The following is a 13085-nucleotide window of genomic DNA, read 5'->3' as shown; positions in this document are numbered from 1 at the left end:
TAATCCAGACAGTTAATACTATTTTCTTGATTTTTGTTGTCCAAAAGAAGATAGCTTCATCTTACCTTCAAAAGTATTAGTAGGTCTATAGGAAAGGTCTAACGATTTCTGTTTTTTTGAAATACATTCTACAGCTTTATCTGTTCTGAAGAACTGAATGTAACTTCTCTATTGGTATTTATAAATTATTTCATAATCAGAAAATGTCTAGTTTTCTGAGACCGTGTCTAACCAAAACAATGCAATTAAATATGATAAAATTTGATAAAAAATGTACTTCTTACTCACTCTGGCATTCTATCCCAGAGGTGGATAATGTTTCGGGCCCCTGTGACCTCTGTAAATACTTGAAATGGCAAATGAACATACACTCATCCATATTTATTGTTTTTTCTTTTTTCTTATTTTACAAACTAACCCTGCAGTGCAACAGGCAGGCTTTGCTGCCTTTGGAGCTGAAGTAAGCCACCTCTTCATCATATATTCAGGGACACAAAGAAGACGGCAAGTCGCTTTTTAGGGAATGTGCTTACACTACTGGGTTCCTTTAGAGAAATTAAGGGCAAGTTGAACAATTGGTCAGCAGCGGTGATTGGGGCTATGGCAAGGATTCCGCAGGAGACAGTTGATTGTAAAACATGGAAGACTCCGGTGCTCTTCAGGCCTCAGCACAATCTCCAGCGTTTCCGGCTTTGTATTTCAGGAGCTGGACAGGGGCCCTCGATTGAAGAACAACGTTCAGTCACGCCAGGAGACAGCCTCTTCCCTTTTAGTTTCATACTCCAAGCAGGCAGAGGGAACCATAAACTTTTCCTTCCACAAAAGTAGTGAAACACGTGAGTGCATGTTTATCAGCCACGTTCTATTTTTATGAAAACCTTGTCTTGTTACATTTCATAAAATTTAGAAGTGCAGGAAGTGTTGGACATTCTCTTGTTTATTCCCCAGCTTTGAAGTTCGGAAGTCAGAGATCAAGACGTGTCTGTCCGCAGGTGGCCAGTTAGCAGATGGCCCCTGGGCCCTGGTCTCCTACCTCCTGGTTAAACTATCCTCCTAACTGGGAGCCTTTGTTCAGGAAAGGAGCTCTGCTTCGTTTAGTGAAATGCTGACGTTGTAAGCCTGCTGTGGAGTGTGTGTTTAGGCAAACAGGAGCAGTGCTGTCTGCAGCAGGCTCCACTCCCTGTGGGTGAAGAAAGGGACCCAGTGTTAGGGAGGGAACTCCAGCTGAAGTCGTTGTGCTCCACCATCTTTTGAGTGATTTTTCAGGGAACGCCTGGGAGTGGTGGGGAGGGACAAACGGGGGACTCTGCTGGCGACCTCATGCTGTGTGGTCTGGGCTCAGTGTCGGTGTCCTGCCCTGGCAGCTGCATTCTTTGTGCTGGAGTCTGTCTTTTTTTTTTTTCTTTTTTGAGATGGAGTCTCGCTCTGTCGCCCAGGCTGGAGTGTGGTGGCGCGATCTCGGCTCACTGCAAGCTCCGCCTCCCGGGTTCACGCCGTTCTCCTGCCTCAGCCTCCCAAGTAGCTGGGACCACAGGCGCCCGCCACCTCGCTGGGCTAGTTTTTTATGTATTTTTAGTAGAGACGGGGTTTCACCGTGTTCGCCAGGATGGTCTCGATCTCCTGACCTTGTGATCCGCCCGTCTGGGCCTCCCAAAGTGCTGGGATTACAGGCTTGAGCCACCGCGCCCAGCCTTGGAGTCTGCCTTAAGGCAGGGCCCAAGGCTTCCACCTGACCTTCACCGGGGAAGGGGACTGTGTAATCCATCCCATTCTGAAATGATTACTCTTTCTGTATTTATTCACATATTTTTTGAGACAGGATCTCACTTTGTCTTCCAGTCTCGAATGCAGTGGTGCTATCACAGTCGAACTCCTGGGCTCAAGTGATCCTCCCACGTCAGCCGCCCGAGTCGCTGTGACTACAGGCCAGTGCCATCACACTGGGCCAATGTTTATTTATTTATTTGATTGGAGAGACAGAGTCTCACTATGTTGCTCAGGCTGGTCTCGAACTCCTGGCCTCAAGCGATCCTCCTGCCTTGGCCTCCCAAAGCACTGGGATTATAGGTGTGAGCCACTGTGTCTGACCTAAAATTATTTTGATCTTACACTGTGCTTCTCTGCTGAAGTAATACGCTAGTCATGGCGATTTACTCCTCAGCTACTTAAAAAATGTCTCTGAATGATGACAGCAGGATCCCGTGGGACATCAGGAAGCTACTCAGTTCCCTCTGCTCTGCTTCAATTTTACCAGTAGTCATTCAGGACTTTTATAGAAATTCCTATCAACATCTCAAGAGGGTTTTCAGTCTTTTCTTGAATAGTAAAATGGCACAGTGTAACCTCAACCCGCACCAACAACTTACAGTGTGTAGAATCCAAACGAACAATGTTTCCTTGCCCTCTGAGCTGGGGTTGTCACTGGAGCACTGGTAAGACCAGTGGCTTTGTAAATCAGTGCTTCTTATTATCATTATTTTTATGAGACAGAGTTTCACATTTTTTGTCCAAGCTGGAGTGCAGTGGCCCCATCTCGGTTCACTGCAACCTCTGCCTCCAGGGTTCAAGCAATTCTCCTATCTCAACCTCCTGAGTAGCTGGGATTACAGGCGTGCTCCACCACACCCAGCTGATTTTTGTATTTTTCACATAGAGGCAGGATTTCACTATGTTGACCAGGCTGGTCTCAAACTCCTGACCTCAGGTTATCTGCCCACCTCGGCCTCCCAAAGTGCTGGGATTACAAGTGTGAGCCACCACATCTGGCTATAAATTAGTCTTTAACTTAAACATTTCCTCATCTCACTCTCTGCACCTGATTTGGATGGAATAGGTTAGGAGGGTTTGAACCTTAAGTGTTATTTTAAAGAGGGGGATTTATTCAAAGCATGGAAAATGTTAGTTGTACCTTTCCTTCCCGAGGCCCTTTCTACAGGATCCAGCTTAAAATTTCGGTAGTTATACTTTATTTCCAGCCCCAATCAGTCATCAGGATATAGGAGTTTCATTGATCTGCGCAGTGTATTCTAGTTAAAAAAATTATGCCAAATCAAATAATTGAATAGATGCCCCAGTCAAAATTCTCTAAACATTACTATTACATATAGGCCGTACTATATATACAAAGTAAATCATTAACCATTAAACACTAAACATTACTATTACATATAGGCCATCCTACATATACAAAGCAAATCATGAACCATGAAACCAAACAATGCAATGTTTTTCTTTGTGAGCTAGTCATCAAAACCAAGCCCAGGAGAACTAGAAAGTCTTAGGTCAAATCAGTGTTATTGGAGAAGGATCATGTTATTTGACCTTTTCTTGGAGATAATTTAAGTCTGACACATGATCTTACCCCTTGGAGAAGCAAATTCACAACTCAGTGCACTAGATTCACCCTGCAATAAAATCTCTGAAAATACACCTTCTACCTTCCAAACAAATATCAGAAGATGAACTGCATTCCATTCAAATCATAGAAACTATTTTGTGCCCGTCGTCAGAAGATAATGCTGTACTTACCACACCTTGAGGGAAACCCGCTACTGGATGAGATAGACACGGGGCAATTTATTCATGGAGAAGTGAGAGCAGCAGGATGGAAATGGGGAAAGAACTTTATCCTGACCACCTTTGGGAACGGGCAGAACGTCTCTGATGGAAACAGAGGTTCCTCATTCTAAGAAATAAATGCTCTGCTGTGTTGACATGAAGCTACTCTGTTCAAATTCAAGGGCGACAACACTTTGTACAACCTGTACTCTCCCAAGAGATGGGTTAAAAACACACATTGGGACATATTTTAGTATAGGATGGAGCTCCATGTGTGTCAACAACAGGCTAGTAATGCGAAAGATGTGTAATATATAATAAAGCTGCAGAGAATAAATCCAAACCATGAGATTCTATTTGTATGTCTTAAATACAGCCTGATTGTGAAATCATTCTCCTATACGCCTTTGTAATTTTTTGGAGTATTTTCAGGAATTGCTGATACGTTACTCACAAGAAAAAAAAATACACGAAATGAATAATAAGACATAAATAGATCGAAAACAGGGAGTTTATCTGTAATGATCTTTCGTAAGCCATGGATGGCAGAGTTAAAATCTTGCCACCTCCTAAATTTGATGAGTGATACTGTAATACCACTGATTTTGGTGTTAATTTTTTAAAAAGGGGTCCTACTTCATCCTTGTAGCCTAAAACTAGAAATGAAAAACAAACAAAAAAAAACAGGTTATTGAGGGTTTCTTTCATTAGGAATTTCACCCATTCTACTTTTGGAAAAATGAACGTTTGGAAAATATGCAATTAGGTATCATCTTGGATCATAAAGAAATTTGAAAGGTAATATTTAGAAATTTTGATTTTCTCAGTTTTTGCAGCAGATACTAAGCGTCTATCCCTTGTGTGAAGAAAGGAAGCTTCTTTTGACAATGATGTGTACTATTCTCAGGCTCTGTTTCTCTAACGCAGGATATTGCAGAGGCAGCCACATCTCCCTCTTCCCTCGACGCTGTTTTGTTTTTGGAGAGTACTGCAGCAGTTTAGGCAACAACTAAGAACCAAGGAAACGAATTCGTAAATGCTCTTTGCCAAAACTTCATCTCCCTTTTCTCCCCCTCACCTCGAAAAACCCCCACACAGCCAACAATAGAAACAATGCACCTAGAAAAGGAAAGAGAAAAGGAGGAGGAGAAAACAATACCAAAATGTGGCATTTTACTGTGTTGATGCTTTCAGGATGCAGATAGAAATAGCGAAAGTCCCAGCGCCTCTCTGCTGAGTGCAGACAGAAGCTGAACCAAGCGTGCGCTGTGGCTGCCCCTGTGCAGGCAGAGGTGTGTGATCACGGGAGAAATGTTTATTACCTCTCTTCCCCTAGAGAGGTAGCTTCATTTCCTTAATGCAGAGTAGAGCTGGTGGGGAAGTGTGGGGTACTCAGGCCCTCCCCGGGCACCAGGCTCCTGTCCTGACCTGCATCCATTGTCAGGGATGTCCTCAATGCCGGAATCATCTCCTCCCAGACACAGCTGCTGGGGACCCAAGGCCATCTGGAATTCTGCAGAATGCTTCCATGATAATGGTTGGAACCTCTAGTGCATCCTTTTGTGCCACATTTTATTTTTGTGGCCTTGAAGCCACAAAGCCTTCACAGATGGCACTTTGCCAGGTTGCATCCTGTCTCTATTTTTTAAAAGTGACCTTCAATTTGATCACTGCAGGTTTTGTCTTCATGTGACGCTGGATTGATGCTTTTCTTAATAATGTTCTGCTGCACAGCTAAACTACTCCTGGGAGGACATCTTTGGCATCTGTAGCTAAGCAAATACTTTCTCTGGAGACAGAATTTTAAAACATGAAATCACACAATGGCTTTTTTGGTAGTATTTTCATTATCTTGGTCATTAAATGAAACATTAGCTTCTAAATTTTTAAAAATAATTGTAGTTACTTAAAATTATTTCCAGGAGGATATTTTCTCAGTTCTCTCCTTCTGCCTCACAAAAGGAATCTGCAAATACCCCTGATGCCGTACGAGGATCACCAACCAGGAACCAAGAAGGAACAAACAGCCTGTGTTCTTCCTTCCAGCTTCTCCACCCACCCCTGACTAGTGAGTTTCCACCCCGCACGCCTGTGCATGCGTGTGCTAGTGGCCTATCACCGAGAAATCTTCAGAACCAAAGATGACTTCAGCCCCCAGGGCCGTCAACCATCAGCTATTATTTTGCTTCCACTGGGGCACACAAATCAAGAGTTGGTTTCTACTCTTCGAGCGCACTTTCTTGCTTAGGAAGAGTTTTCTGATTTCAGCTCCTGCTGCAGGCTTAAATGGAACCTTACTGTGACCACGGCGGGAGGGACTTCTGCCTTCTCACAGCTTTCTGATTGAGCTAAAGTTTTGAGGACGTTTCTAAGAATTGCCACAGCCTACTTCCACACTCTAATTTTTGTTTATGATGCAAATAGTTAGGAATGGCCATGGCTCTTACTTCCTTATATATTCGAATCGATGATTACAAATAGCAGGTGTTGAACACCTTTCATGAAAGATTCACAAGTATTTACTTCACCCCTGCAGCAACACCAAGGAGTGGAGAGTGTTACTGTCTCCGCCAGCAAATGGAAATGCAAAGTTTAAGGGGTTTGGCAAGAAGGCCACACACCTAAGACGCCCATTCAGATTCACCCAAGGCTCATTTCCCTTCCAGGGCAGAGCTCCGGCACCTCTGCTGTGGGGAACCTACCACACTACAGAGCTTTAAAACTCTCACTTTGTGAGTGTCACATCCTGCAGAGAAGCCTAGTCACTCTACAGGAGATGTCACAGGGGATCGGGTAAATCTCAGGGGAAGGGCCAGAGCTACTCTTTCACCAGGATTTGCAACTCTGCAGCTACTGGTGAATCTTTCTTTCTTTCTTTAAGTCGGTAAAATTTGTTTTTTAATCCAAAAATCCTCTGCGGATCCTAGTAGGTTTTCGCGTTGGATACATTTTAGAAAGACTCCAAAGAAACCCCAGAGTCGGAGCGGGCACATGCCGTGGTGGGAAGAGAGTGCCCGCTGTGGATTAGCATTGCCTCTTTCAGACCCTTACCTGCTGTTAGTTTTCTATGGCTTTGAACTCTCATTCTTCTCATCTCTCAAATGGGTATAATGATATCTACCTCATAAGATTACTGACATAGAAGAAAGAATATATGCAGAGTGGCCAGCAATTCCCAGCACAGGGTAGGCACATAGGGCGGCTCTCAGGAAGCAGGTTCTGGGAAGCAGATATCCTGGTGGGTGCCCTCCAGAGTAACTTGCCTAAGGGAGGGAGAGGCCAGATGGGCAGGGCAGACGCCTAGCTGTGGTGCAGCTGCAAGCGAGACCTGTGCTGTTCATTCGGGCGCTCTGGAGCTGAGAGCCCATACACATTTGAGGGAAGGTGCCAGGCCTTGAGAGCTCGCTGGAAACAGCCATGAGATTTGATGCACCCCAGGGAGGGGCATATACCTTGGGAAAGATGACTCCTTGGGGTGAGAGCCATTCCTGGGGAGAGATTCAGCTGACGGCCTCCAGCAGCTCACCTTCCTGGAAGATAGAAGTGTCTCCATCCGGAGAGCCATCTGGCAGCACAGACATCACTGCTTCCTGTAAGCACTACGCAGACAGTAAGTAATATTCTTATTATTGTTCATTATTCAATAATAATTTATTCCATCAGAAACCTGGCCAGCAGGCATTCTCATGGCCAGAGTCAACCTCAACTCACCATGGCACAGGAAAAAGAATCATCGCACTGCAGAACAAGAAATGACCTAAGCCAGCATTGTCATCTTTGATACTTAAGAAGAGTTTATAAAATGGTGAAATTCAGAACGAACTTAGAAAGCATTTTCAACTGTACATCTGCTCCTCTGGTGTGTGGCATCACTAAATTTATTGGTTTCAATGGGTACATAGTTCCTGAATATCACAACTAGAACATCGGATTTGGAAACAATTTTGGAAATATTTGATGATGCATATTTGAAAGAGTTAATATTTATACAAAAACGTCACAAATTAAGTATTTTTATAACATTTTGTAAAACAGTGAGACTTCAGACAGTTATTTTTAAAAATCTGTTTTGGATTAATATCTGATCAATACTGAGAAGATGAAAATGAATGAGATAACTTAGTATAATAGAGTATTAATAAAGATTTTGGAGAAGTGTTAAATTCTGCAAGTGCCTATTATTAATTATATTATTTTTATCATATGTATATATGTACCTAAGACCTTATACAGTAGGATTCTCGAACCCTTCTATGGGGAGAGGATGTCGAACTAAAGTATGTTCCTGAATGATTTCAAGCCTTATAGGAGACATTCCAGACAGGACTAAAGTAAGCAGATACAAGTGGTCCTGACCAAGCCCCCATGGCCCATAGAAAAAATCTAGTCCTATAAAAACCCAAGAAGAGTTGTTCTTCTTTTCTGACCTAGTTGGTACAGGTGAGTTAGAACATCCTGAACTTTTGAAGGTGTGCACGAGGACATACACATCATGCTGACGGTGCCCAGTGCACTGTGATCTGCCTGACTGAGGTATGAAGTCCATGGATTTGAAATGGGTTTCATTCCATTTACAACGTAAAGCACCGGTGTTAAGGGTGGAGTTGGGAAGTAACAAAGGTATGTGCGCAAATAACCAGACTCTGAATGTGCAGCATCTGGCAGCCCACTGAGGAAGTAATTAAAAAAAAAAGTGGAACTCAAATAAGTTCCACAGCTCTCTGCAGAACCTTTAACCAAGGCATGGGCATTTGGTCTTGGCTGTAGCACTTGCTCTAGCCGTTGTTGGCAGGAGGTCTGTATTTCTTGCTGCACATATGTAAGTTCTGTGCTGAGAGTGCTGGGCCTCGTGAGAGTCCTACCATCTCCCTCCTGGATCAGCTGGTCCACCTCAGCGCATCAGGTTACAGGTGGCAGCTGGGTGACTGAGTGGTTTTCAAGCCAAGGCTTCTTTTTAGATGACTCAAGAACTCTGTTTTATGTACAGTACCACTGTCTTTTTTTTTTTGAGATAGGATCTCACTCTGTCACCCATGCTGGAGCACAGTGGTGCAATCTCAGCTCACTACAACCTCCACACACCCCCAGGCTAAAGTGATCCTCCCCCCTCAGCCTCCCAAGTAGCTGGAACCGCAGGCGCACACCACCACACCAGGTTATTTCTTGGTATTTTCGGTAGAGACAGGGTCTTGCCATGTTATTCAGACTGGTACCATTCTCCTGAGCTCAAGCAATCTGCCTGTCTCGGCTCCCAAAGTGCTGGGATTACAGGCATGTCCCCACCTTGCCTGGCCACACTGTAGTTTATCTACTTGAAAACACTTCAGTTTTGACATATAGATAGGACTGGATTTTTTTCTCCTTGCTTTAATTTAGACCTGAGCAATTTAGATGTTTACTACAGTCTTAAACTGAACTATAAAATGGCAAATGTACGCAATTTGCTTGTCCTTTCTCTGACTTTTTTCTTACCATTTTTAAGAGGTTAAATTATAAAAATAGTATTCATCCTCCTGATTTTTTATTTACTGATTTTCTGATCAATAACTGTCTCCTTGTTTTTCACAATCATCTTCAGATTCTGGAAAACCAAGCTGCTGACAACTAGGGGTGCAAGAACATAAGCGACGTAAAGAAACAGGTAAAGAATAAAGTCAACTAAACTATGGCATCTCTCATTCAAGAGCCTCATGTGATGGGACGTATGTGTTTCTTTCCAAGCCTCTGTTGCTTCTGAAGCCCCATGAGATGATCTCGTTTGATCCATAATCTTTAATCCAGTCTTTAAGCTCTGACAGAAAAGGACCAGGTACCATTTCATGTTCCTAAAGGGTAGAAGCAAGACCATAAAGGCCTGGGTTCCACAGAGAATATGATAATTGCATGGGGAGGTATGAAAGTGATGGCATGCTTCTCAACTTTCAAAGAAGGGCATCTTCTAAGTTGATTTCCCTCAAGGTCTTAAGAAGGGCTGGAGGAAAGTATTAATTGTCTTGCAATAACAGGATTTCATGACCAAGCATGTTGATGAAATTTAGCACCCATATCTGGTTAAAAACTCTTTTTAAAACTTACAGTCAAATGTTAATGGTGAAAACTAGATAAACATTAAATTAAGGAACAAAGGTCATTATGATGAATCTTTCAAGTTATTTTATCCTTAGCCAAAGCATTAAAAAGAAATGCGAGTAAATAAAATGACTGGAAGAGAGGGAAAAAAACCACTGTAATAAAAAAAGAGATGACAGAATTACCCTTTTAGTCAAGGTAGATTTACCTGGAGTTAACAAAGATTAAGATTTAAGGTCACACTTTTGCATAGGCCTCTGTATAATATTTGCAAAACTAGTGTATTTGTACTGAAGTTGATGAAGACCATGCTTTTCACCATGTATTCCTCCTTTATATTTCCTTTGTGTTTACTAGCATTGAAGTGACCACAAGCATTTGGAGGATCTGGGTAAGTACAAGTCAAGTTAGGGTATCTGCATTGGGACAGATTACGTAGTGCTTGTTCCTTCTGGGCACCCCTGAGTAAGAATGGCTTTTGCAATATACTTTCTTCTCACTGTGCCCTTGGACTTGCCCTTGAACACAGTGCAGGAACAGGTGTCAAATTGTTAGAGAAGTGTGGCCCATGCTGCTCAGCATCAGAAACTTATAACCAAAGTGGGAACTAATTTGCTGTGAACAGAGTCAGAAGCTGGTCTGTAGGAAATTATCCCCCAAACGAGGCAGGTCACATGAATGAAATGTGGCCTTTTCCAAATTTGATCACCATCCTACATGGCATCCTCAACAGCAAGTTATGAAAGAAAGGAATTTTCCAACTATCAATAATGATAATCAACTGTGCTAGAGGTAAGACTAAATTATCTATATTGTTTTATTATTTTTTTTAAGGATAGGTTCTTTCTCTGTCACCCAGCGTGGAGTGCAGTGGTGCCATCGTAGCTCACTGCAGCCTCTAACGACTGGGCTCAAGCGATCTCCCGCCTTAGTCTCCAGAGTAGCTAGGACTACAGATGTGTGCCACCATGCCCAGCTAATTTTTTTTTGTTTTTGTAAAGATAGGGTCTCACTATGTTGCCCAGGCTGGTCTCAAACTCCTGGTTTCAAGCCATCCTCCACCCTTGGTCTCCCAAAGTGTTGGGATTACAGACATAAGCCACTATGCCTGGCCTCTATATTCTTTATAGAAAAATATTCATTATTCATCAACATGTGAAGAGGTGATCGAAGAGCATTTAGCTAAAAAGGTATGAAAAGGAGAATTGGAAACAGGTGTCAAGTAATTCATGAATAAAAATCTTATGTTGCTCTTCTGGAGTGTATGAATTTTCTAGTATTGGTTAATTAAAAAAATTTGATATTGTGATTTCTTTACTTATTTTAAATATTCTTTTAATACTTGATTTTGTATTCATATTTTTAATTTTTTTTCAGGTGATTTGGTATCTTCAGTTAAATATTTGATCTTTCATTTTAGCCTCTGTCATGCCCGGCCCTCCCACACACAATTACATTCTCTTTCTCATTCTGCAGGGTTGGTGTGTGAATAGGACAAGCAGTAGTGTGGTCCAGCCAAGGACTGGGGAGCTTTGGAGGTAGAACTGCACCTTGGGGCCTCTTGAGGAATGCCTGTCAATCTCTCAAGTCCTTAGATATCACCATACTTCCCTGCATGGACACATTGAAGATCAGTGTCACCTGCCAATTCTTGAAGGATCATTTCAAAATTTGGTATCAAACCGACTCCCTTTCCTCTTGAATGTCCCACAATGCCCTGCGATAAGGAGGGGAGAGCTTTCTTCCTTCCTCTCCCTGTTTGGAAGGACCCCCACCAGTGTGGAGTGACTCTGTTTCCAGACATGCTCTTCAACATATTAAAGGAAGGGCTTTGCCATGTGAGCATTCTTCTTTCCTCAAATCCTGCTTCTAAGAATTGTCTTGTTCTTAACAAGAAAACTTGATTTGACACTTAAAATATAATTTCCATTCAGGTACATGTTCATTATTTGCTCAGCAGAAAATAAACTCCAAGAAGTGAGAACCTTTTCCTTTTCTTCGCTGTCTCCACAGCGCCCAGACAGTGCTAGGCAGATAACCATTGCTCGGCAAATACTTCTTTGATGAAACGATGGCTTCTGTCATGGAGAACTTGCCCATCAACAGGTATTCCAGTTTCCACCCAATCCAGGACTCCTCCCTGGAGAATTCTGAAAGATGCTCACCCAGTTTATTCTGGAACACCCCCCACCCCCATAATGGGGAAAATTCACCACCTCCGGAGAGGACGTCTTGCTCTAGCTATGGATAAATTTGACTATTACAAAGTGTTTCCTTCTATCCACATTAAAATCTCACTACAACTTAGTATGCACAGCCCTCTCTTCTCCCTCCACCATGACAAACATAAACTTTATGTTTTCTCTACAAGAGACAGCATGAAATACCTGAGTACAGAGCCTTTACCACCCTCTCTCCTTTGCCCCAGCCAAATTCTTCTTTAGTGGATGAAACATCACAGGTTTCTTCACCATTCTCTATGTTATTACATCTTCATATCTTTTGGTACTCTAATGCTTGCCTACAGATATTCTCTTTTCTATCAAAACCTCTTGTAAAATGGTACAACCCGAGCAGAGCATTTTAGGGCTGTCACTTTTTTGTCTGCACACTGTGCTTTTATCAATGAAATGTAAGACTGCGAACCCTCATTTTACTGCTGAGCTTCTGCCCAGGAAGGGCCTTGAGTCTTTTTTTTTTTTCTTTGAAGGAGTCTCTGTCGCCAGTCTGGACTGTGCAGTGGCGCAATCTCGACTCACTGCAACCTTTGCCTCTTCGGTTCAAGTGATTCTCCTGCCTCAGCCTCCAGAGTTGCTGAGACTACAGGTGTGTACCACCATGCCCGGCTAATGTTTTGTATTTTTAGTAGAGACGGGGTTTCGCCATGTTGGCCAGGCTGGTCTTGAACCCCTGACCTCGTGATCTACCTGCCTCGACCTCCTAAAGCGCTCGCATTACAGGCGTGAGCCACCGTGCCTGGCTGTCTTTTGTCTTTTTTATATGGTTGAGCCAGTGTGTGGTTTACTTTTTTCTAGGGTCAGTGAATCTACATTTTTCTGTTACATTTCATTTGGTTAATTCCTAAATCTTCACAACTTTTGCATCTTGATTTTATCTGATGACATCTGCACCTTTACTCCCCTTTCCCAGGTGTGTACAGGACACCATAATCCCTCTCACTATTCTTTCCCATGGGGCTTTATTCATTCTATCTCCATGCTCTTCTCAACACCGGCTGCCACTGCTGGCTCACGGACTTTTTCATTCATTCAGCACATTTTTGTTAAGTGCTTGTTATGTGCCAGGAACTCTTCCACTTTATTGCCGGCAATTAAAATTAAGTTTTCCTACTCCCTAGGTTTTAGACTTGCATTGATCCACAAATCAATCCTCTTTTGGTATATATCCAAACTAGGTTTGAGTCTTCCTCCATGAAGTACAATTCTGCCTACATTTCT

At 42.8% G+C, this 13085-nt stretch overlaps 1 long non-coding RNA gene across 5 annotated transcripts; it reads left to right on the top strand.

Annotated features, from left to right (window-relative positions):
* Window positions 1-5251: 5251 nt before the first annotated feature.
* Window positions 5252-12459, top strand: LOC108587495. 5 transcript variants are annotated; one of them, XR_004177120.1, is made up of 5 exons: window positions 5252-7168; window positions 9137-10018; window positions 11104-11465; window positions 11641-11733; window positions 12338-12459. It is a non-coding gene; the product is annotated as an uncharacterized LOC108587495 (long non-coding RNA). The 5 variants fall into 5 exon arrangements; XR_004177117.1 differs by lacking the exons at window positions 11641-11733; window positions 12338-12459 and having other exon boundaries at window positions 9137-9199; window positions 9280-9367; window positions 9985-10018; window positions 11104-11564; XR_004177119.1 differs by having other exon boundaries at window positions 11641-12459.
* The last annotated feature ends 626 nt before the right edge of the window (window positions 12460-13085 follow it).

The sequence above is a fragment of the Papio anubis genome, chromosome 11 (genome assembly GCF_008728515.1).
Source record: "Papio anubis isolate 15944 chromosome 11, Panubis1.0, whole genome shotgun sequence".
NCBI classification, from domain to species: Eukaryota; Metazoa; Chordata; class Mammalia; order Primates; family Cercopithecidae; genus Papio; species Papio anubis.
This window is presented reverse-complemented; position numbering and strand designations above follow the sequence as displayed.